The sequence below is a fragment of the Suncus etruscus genome, chromosome 6 (assembly GCF_024139225.1).
Source record: "Suncus etruscus isolate mSunEtr1 chromosome 6, mSunEtr1.pri.cur, whole genome shotgun sequence".
Classification (NCBI taxonomy): Eukaryota; Metazoa; Chordata; class Mammalia; order Eulipotyphla; family Soricidae; genus Suncus; species Suncus etruscus.
Genome location: NC_064853.1, coordinates 92852123 through 92860490, shown reverse-complemented (window position 1 = coordinate 92860490; position 8368 = coordinate 92852123). Strand labels below are relative to the sequence as shown.

At 39.1% G+C, this 8368-nt stretch overlaps 1 non-coding gene across 1 annotated transcript; it reads right to left on the bottom strand.

The window, feature by feature from the left end:
• Positions 1-7897: 7897 nt before the first annotated feature.
• LOC126012390 (U1 spliceosomal RNA) lies at positions 7898-8061 on the bottom strand. The gene has a single exon (XR_007496881.1). It is a non-coding gene; the product is annotated as a U1 spliceosomal RNA (small nuclear RNA).
• Positions 8062-8368: the final 307 nt, after the last annotated feature.

Genomic DNA, 8368 nt, shown 5'->3' with positions numbered 1-8368 from the left:
TTGGGAGGCAGAGACAGATGATTGGGTCAACCAAACAGAGGCAGAACACAAAGGGGGAGGGGGCTAGATGACATAAACTTTGCTTGCTTATTTTATAGAATTAGGCCAAGTCCAAATTGGAGAAAATACATGCTTGATGCCTTGTTCTGCTGGAGCTGCTGGATCTGGAGCTTAAATAACAGAAATGAATATGCTTGCTGTTCTGGGTGCAGGCAGACCGCAATGAATTTGTGGCAGGTTGACTTTTTTCTGGGACATTTCTTTTTGTTCTGCTCATGTTCTCAATCTTTTTTATTATTAAATTTTATTTATTTATTTATTTATTTATTTATTTATTTATTTATTTATTTATTTGGGTTTTGGATCACACCCAGCAGCACTCAGGGGCTACTCCTGGCTCTATGCTCAGAAATCGCTCCTGGCAAGCTGGGAGACCATATGGGATGCCGGGATTCGAACCACCATTCTTCTCTTTCTTTCCCCCCTCCCCTTTTAACACTGTGGTTTGCAATACTTGTACTCAAAGGGTAACATGCATAACTTTTACCTTCTTTCAGCACCCACTCCTTGTCCAGGGTGATAATTTCCAACTATCCCTTCTCTGTCCTAACAACACTTCCCTGCTCTTTGTGGCAAACTTCTTACTATTGACTAATACTCCAAGACTTTTATTGTCTTATGGCAGTGGTCGGCAACCTGCAGCTCGAGAGCCACAGTCGGTTCTTTACACTTTTTTTTTTTTTTGGTTTTTGGTTTTTGGGTCACCCCCGGCAGTGCTCAGGGGTAGGGGTTACTCCTGGCTGTCTGCTCAGAAATAGCTCTTTGCAGGCAGGGGGACCATGTGGGACACCGGGATTCGAACCAATCACCTTTGGTCCTGGATCGGCTGCTTTCAAGGCAAACGCCGCTGTGCTATCTCTCCGGGCCCGGTTCTTTACACTTTTAATTTGGGTCTTCTGTGTGCCAGGCTGCCGCTCCAGGAGTCAGGACTCTGCTCCTAGCCTTTGTCAGTGCGCGCCCCGTGTGCAGCTCCGGGGGCCAGCTCCAAAAGTGTAAGATGATACCTAGTATCATCCCCAAAGAAAGGTGTTCCCCCAACGTCATCCTTTCTTAAACCTCTTCCTTTGATATGTAAAAGCCCACTGAAATGTACTTTTGTCTCTCTCTCTTGACCTGAAGCCTCTTGGTATTGGGAATTGGTTTTAATAAAGAAAGAGGTGTTCTAGCTTTTTGGGCTTGAGGCAGAGAGTACAAGGTAAAAAGGCCATGGACTCCATGATCATCCTTTCCTGGCTAGCTTGGTTTATTATTTCTTTCCTGCTACCCTGCTTCTTCAGACCAGGTTGGGTGGGGTTTAGAAATACAGTGCCTGGTGTGATCTTAAAACATATTTTATTTTGCACAAGAATGGGCATCTTCCATGAAGGGATTCTCAATTCAGAGTTTTCTTTTCCGTGGATTCTCATGTTCAGAGTACTCATGATTAAATTGTGAGCTAATGCCCTTAAATGCTGTTTTTCATATATTTTCTGCATAATGTAAGTGCCAATCAGAAATTTTTTGCAAGAGTGGAAACATTTCAATATCTCCTTCTCAGACACAGCTATCCTAGAAACAGATTCTTTTTTTTGAACACATCCATCTTATGTCTCAGTGTAAAAACTATTTGTGAAACTCCCCTGCAGAGAAATATTAAGTTCATAGAGAAAATGAACAATGTCTGCCAAATACACAAGCTGAGCTACCCATTCCTTGTCCAACTAGGGCTGTACAAAGTCAGAGTTCTGCTCTCACAGGAACTGCACTATTTCTTCCCTCTTGCCAACAAGGCGAGAGAACACCCTTCCCCTTAACAGTACCCTTCCCCTTAACAGCGGCTTCACTTCCTCATGGAGAAGATGCTAGTAGTGGGCATCCATACTCTCACCCAGGGTGGTGAATAGCCTGGATTTGATCGCAATTGTGAATTTCACAAATTATCTTTATTGTGTCATCTATCACAGAGTTTAGTTCAGCAGCGAGTTTTTTAATTCAGTCTATCATACAATGAGTGGATACAATGTACGGGTATGCAAATTCTGTTTTTTGTGACTACACAAAAACACTGAGCCATGCACAGTGCATCATCTATACATACATCAACACATCAAATTATTATTCTGAGTGAAATGTGTCAGAAGGAGAGGTGTAGACACAAAATAATCATTTGTGGCATGTAAGAATAATAAATGGCAATATGGTAATAATATCTAGAGAAAATAGAGATGAAGGACAGGAGGACTAGTCCATGATAGGAAGCTTGCCATAAAAAGTGGTGAGAGCAGTTAGAATACAGAAAGGTACATTATGACATTGATAGTTGGAACTTATCACTCTGGACAAGAACTTGATGCTGAAAATGGATAAGTGACACACATGGTATACTTTAATGAACAATATTGCAAACCACAGTGTCATAAAGGAAATTTTGCAAACCTCAGTGTCATAAAGGAAAAGAGAGATAGAGAGAAAAAAATCAAAATGCTTGCCCCTGACATAGGCAGAGGAAGGTGAAGGGGAAGGAAACAAGGGACATTGGTGGTTGGGAAAGTGCACTGGTGAAGGGTGGTGTACATTCTATGACTGAAACTCCAGTATGAATAATTTTGTAACAAATATGCTTAAATAAAAATTATTTTTAAAATGTTTCAGGCATTCTATCATAATTCCTTTATGATATGATATCATATGCCTTTAACAAAGTGTCGTTTTTGTTTTTGTGTGTATTTTAGTTTGGTTTCTTGCAGCACACACTAAAGTGTCAATAGATTTTTTTTCCTTTCAGTGAAATCACTACTTTTCTTTGGAACACTGTTCTTGCTTTTAAAGATTGTTAAAAGGTTTTTCTCTCTCTTTTTTTTAAAATTTTTATTGTGGCCAAAGTGAATTACAAATCTTACATAGTGATATTTAAGGTACACAGTGACAATAAATGAGGGCCTTTCCACCACCAGTGTTGTACTCCCTTCATCCCTGTTCCCAAGCATATATCCCTTATCTCCCTCCTTTATCTCCCAGAATGCTAGTGTAACTAAAAGCATATATGTTAACACTAATGTAAACCATTTTTTTTTTGCGATTCCAGATATTTTTACTAGTGTTTCTTAAAGGTTTAGAGTTAAAGGATGATGTACAGTGCATCATCTGTACATACATCAACACATCAAATTATTATTCTGAGTGAAATGAGTCAGAAGGAGAGGTGTAGACACAGAATAATCATTTGTGGCATATAAGAATAATAAGCAATGGAACCTTACACCCTGAGCATTGACATGATGACCTGGCACAGGCCTCAGAGGTTTGGGCATTTTCCAGTCATCCCTGAACCAGGGAAGCCATCTATGAAACATCCAAAGTTGTCTATGACATCAACTGGAAGCAATCCTCTACCAGGGAAGAACCAACTGCTGCTCTGATATCGATTTACTCAAAAGAGTCTTCCCTTAACACTGAGAAGATTTAAACAACAACGACCTGTGTACTGGACAGAGCTTTCTGCATTGCCCTTTAATTGTGAGTTGAAATTAGAGGAAGCTCTGCACCCTCCTGACTTCAATGTAAGATATACAGATTCCAGGACCTTCAATACAGAAACATGATACCAACAACAGAGACTGCGAAAAATATAACTGTGTGGGCACTACAGACAATGACCAGGATTGAACAAACTAGTTTGTCTGGAGCCTAGAAATGGTCTTATGTCGGGAAACTTTAGGAGTAGGGTCTCCTTGTACTTAGGCCAAAGTTTTTTTTTCCATGACCCCCATACTTTAGTGGGCCCATGCAAATGATAATTGCCACTCTAACATAGTTTTTACAGTGCTCCTTTGACTCTAAACCTTTAAGAAAAGGTTTTTCTCTTTTACCTGTTTCATCTCCACATTGTAGGATTTCAAATTTTCAGCACATTTTGGTTATCAGAGGAAACATTTTGAAATGTTTTGCTTTCTTATTATCAGAAATCAAAGCATTTTTCCTTGAGAAGGGTGTTCACTATCCAGACTTAACAAACGATCAGTGGATTCAAAAACTGTATTTCATGGTGGATGTTACTTCACATCTAAATCAGCTTAATCATAAACTACAGGGGAAAGGAAACACATTTTTTTTCGATGTTAGAAGAAGTTATTTTGTTTGAGAACAAATTATCTGTTTTTGCTCAAGATTTTGACAGAGATACTTTGATTCACCTTCCAAGCCTGTTGAAACATCGCCAAGAAAATAATTCTGACATTGACATTACCTATTTTAAAAAAGCACTTTTAAATATGAAGGAAGCTTTTCTCAAGAGGTTTCAGGATTTCAGAGACATATTTATCCGAGCAATCATTTTCAAGCATGAATCTTATCAAGAGTAAATTGAGAAATCGTCTCATCGATGAGAACCTGGAATTGTGCCTAAAATTAAAAACAACAGCATACAAACCTGACTTACTCAAATTATCCAAGGAAATGCAAGGCCAATGTTCACATTACTGTTTGTGACTTTGTCAGTCATTGTCAGGATGTAATTTTCTCTACATTGTAAGGCAAATTTTATGGAATTTAATGTTATCAATAAATAATATCGTTCTAAAGTTTTTGTTTTATTAGTTGTGTTATTTGTATCCTCCTGACCTATATGGATACTTGCATACAAAATATTCTCAATAAAAACTAATTGAAACTAAAAACATTGTACCATCCTATGTATTTTTGGTTTTAAAAATGTGACTCTTGGGGCCGGAGAGATAGCATGGGGGTAAGGTGTTTGCCTTTCATGCAGAAGGTTGGTGGTTTGAATCCCGGTATCCCACATGGTCCCCTGAGCCTGCCAAGAGCGATTTCTGAGCATAGAGCCAGGAGTAACCCCTGAGTGCTGCTGGGTGTGACCCAAAAACAAAAAAAAAAAAAATGTGGCTCTCAAAATAAATTTCAATTGTGGTTTTGCCAAGATTTGGCCCAGTTGAAAAAAAAGGTTGCCGACCACTGTCTTAGGTTATTATTTAATACTTTAAAGAATTATATTCTGTAGATGAATGCATCATTCTGTTTATCCATATCTCTCGGACTCATTTCATTCAGCACGATACTCTCTATGTCCTCTATGTCTGTCCACACATAAGCAAAATTCATCACATGGTCTTTTTTCCCTCACAGCCCTCAGTGTCTTTTCTTGAAAGGATAACAGCAGAGGAAAGGCAAAGTAGGAGCACTGAGAGGAGAGTGCTGTTTTGTTAGTGTGCAGGCTATCTTTGCTGGATTCTGTGAGGCCTATATACTTAATGAGGTCTGAAGTTTTATTCTCCCAATGCCCATGTCCAATCGTATAGTTTGGTAAAAATACTATTTGTTTTAAGTTAAGGACACCATTTATATTTGACTTGGGGTACATCTTTCTGAATTACTTTTCTCTAAATATTTGTTACATGGAAAGTTAGTTAAGGCTTCAACTTATGGACCTCAGGGACATAATTTAGTCCATGAGGGAAAAATTGTACTACTTGATAAACATAGTTTTACAGTCTGGGACAATAGCACAGATGTTAAGGTGTTTGCCTGTCATTCAGCAGATTTCATTGCAACACCCACTGTTATAATGTTTCCCCAGCACTCCTGTGAGTGACCTTTAGCATGGAATCAGAAGCAGTATCTCTTTCCAGCACCTCTGGGTGTGTCTGTAATCCCCTTCCAAAGTAAGGTCCTGTTATTTCCAATTTAATATTATATAAAAGTAATGACCCCCTCATGTTTTACTTATCTTCTTTTCAGATTGAACTTATAATTGTTATGTATCATCACATGAACATCATATAAAAAAGCTACAAATGTTAGAGATAGTTGTGTGACATTATAGAAAAGTGAATTACATTGAGTGAAATCAGTCAGAGGAAGTTGGATAGAAATAGAATGATCACATTCATTTGTGGGACATAAAAAGAAAAGATAGGTGGCTGGAGAGATAGCACAGCGGTATGGCATTTGCCTTACATGCAGCAGACCCTGGGTGGACCCGAACATCCCTGACTTCCCATATGGTCCCCCAAGTCTGTCAGGAACGATTTCGGAGCACAGAGCCAGGAATAACCCCTGAATGCCGCTGGGTGTGGCCCAATCCCCACCCCACAAAGATAGTATGGTACTAATATCCAGAGACAATAGAGAGGAGGGCCATAGTAGGAAGCTTACCACACATAGTGGAGTATTGCAGTTAGGGCAGAGAAAGGACCACTATGAGAATGATAGTTGAAACTGATCACTGGACAAGAATTAAGTGCTAAAACGAGATAAAGTGATTGGCACGATACCCCTCAGTTACAATTTTGTAAATATAGGATCTAAAAGACGGTGGGGGAAAAGAAAGAGAGAGAGCGAGAGAGAGAGAAAGAGAGAGTGAGAGAGAGAGAGAAAGAGAGAGAATGAGAGAGAGAAAGAGAGAAAGAGAGAAAGAGAAGAAAAATATTTGCTACATGGCAGGTAGGGGCAAGGGTGGGAGGGCAACTAGGGACATTGGTGGTGGGAAATGTACACTAATGAAGGGTGTTATATAACGAACGACTAAAACTCAATCATTAATAACTTTGTGTCTGTGGGAAAAATAAGCATATTTTGAGCAACTTTGTAACCATAGTGTTTAAATAAAATAATAAAAATAAAATAAAATAAAAAATATTAGCTTACTACTTTCTATGTTAAGAGTGATAAAATGGGATTTGTAGGTTTATTTTCAAGAAATGGTTTATGTGGTAGGCTTATATGTATATATATTTTGATTCTTCCTAACAACCCAATTAAGATGGGAAAGTGATTTATTCTTAAAGTAAATGTAAAATAGTTTTATTTAGAGAATATGGAGGTGGTGATGGTGGTGATGGTGGTGTGTGTGTGTGTGTGTGTATGTGAGAGAGAGAGAGAGAGAGAGAGAGAGAGAGAGAGAGAGAGAGAGAGAGAGAGAGAGAGAGATTATTTGGAGAGAACACAGCCTTCTCAGAAGTCAGAGTCCCATGGAATAAAAGAAACTATAAACTATAAACCCCAATTTGAGAATTGGGCAACCCCAAGGGTAAAAATTTGCTCTAAATTTTTTTTTTATTTATTTCAAATACTGCACTTAATAAAATGGTGCATGGCCTAAAGAATGTTCAGTCATACAATGAGAATAAGATAGATTTAGTTAAGGAGGAAACTAAAACATAAAGATGGTATGAAACTGGGTTTAGGCATCCTACTGGTATCTGATGAACAGATAGGTTATTCTGGGACTTTTTTTTTAATTTCTGGAAGTAGCTTGTTTATCTTTCTCTTCTTTCTCTTCTCTCTTTCTTTTTCTTTCTTTCTTTCTTTCTTTCTTTCTTTCTTTCTTTCTTTCTTTCTTTCTTTCTTTCTTTCTTTCTTTCTTTCTTTCTTTCTTTCTTTCTTTCTTTCTTTCTTTCTTTCTTTCTTTCTTTCTTTCTTTCTTTCTTTCTTTCTTTCTTTCTTTCTTTCTTTTCCTTCCTTCTTTCCTTCCCTCCTTCCTTCCCTCCTTCCTTCCTTCCTTCCTTCCTTCCTTCCTTCCTTCCTCCCTCCCTCCCTCCCTCCCTCCCTCCCTCCCTCCTTCCTTCCTTCCTTCCTTCCTTCCTTCCTTCCTTCCTTCCTTCCTTCCTTCCTTCCTTCCTTCCTTCCTTCCTTCCTTCCTTCCTTCCTTCCTTCCTTCCTTCCTTTCTTTCTTTTTTTCTTTCTTTCTTCCTTTCTTCCTTCCTTCCTTCCTTCCTTCCTTCCTTCCTTCCTTCCTTCCTTCCTTCCTTCCTTCCTTCCTTCCTTCCTTCCTTCCTTCCTTCCTTCCTTCCTTCCTTCCTTCCTTCTTTCCTTCTTTTTTTTTTCTTTTTCTTTTCTTTTTACAGGGAGAGTGTGAACGCAGTCCCCCACTACCACAAATTATGCAGTCGAGTTTCCCACATTTGGGGAAATCGCAGGGGTCAGCACATCGAAAGTGCAATGGATAAGCCTCGCCCTGGAGAAACCACCTTCGTGATCATGGTATCTCCCCTGCCAGGTAAGTATCCTTCTTTCTTCTTTTATTCTTTCTTTTTCTGTTTGCTTTTTGGGCTACACTCTACAGTGCTTAGGGGTTACTCCTGGCTCTGCACTCAGAAATCGCTCTAGGCAGGCTCAGTGGACCATATGGGATGCCAGGAATCAAACCCAGGTCTATACCATGTTGTTTGCAAATGCCCTACTACTATGCTATCTCTCTGGCCCAGCTTGTCTCACTCTAAAAAAAAATAAAGCTTCCTGTGGGTAATATACATTTAGCCTTCAGAGCCTTGTGAGCAGACTTGGTAACCTTGCCAGCTCCAGCCACCTTCTA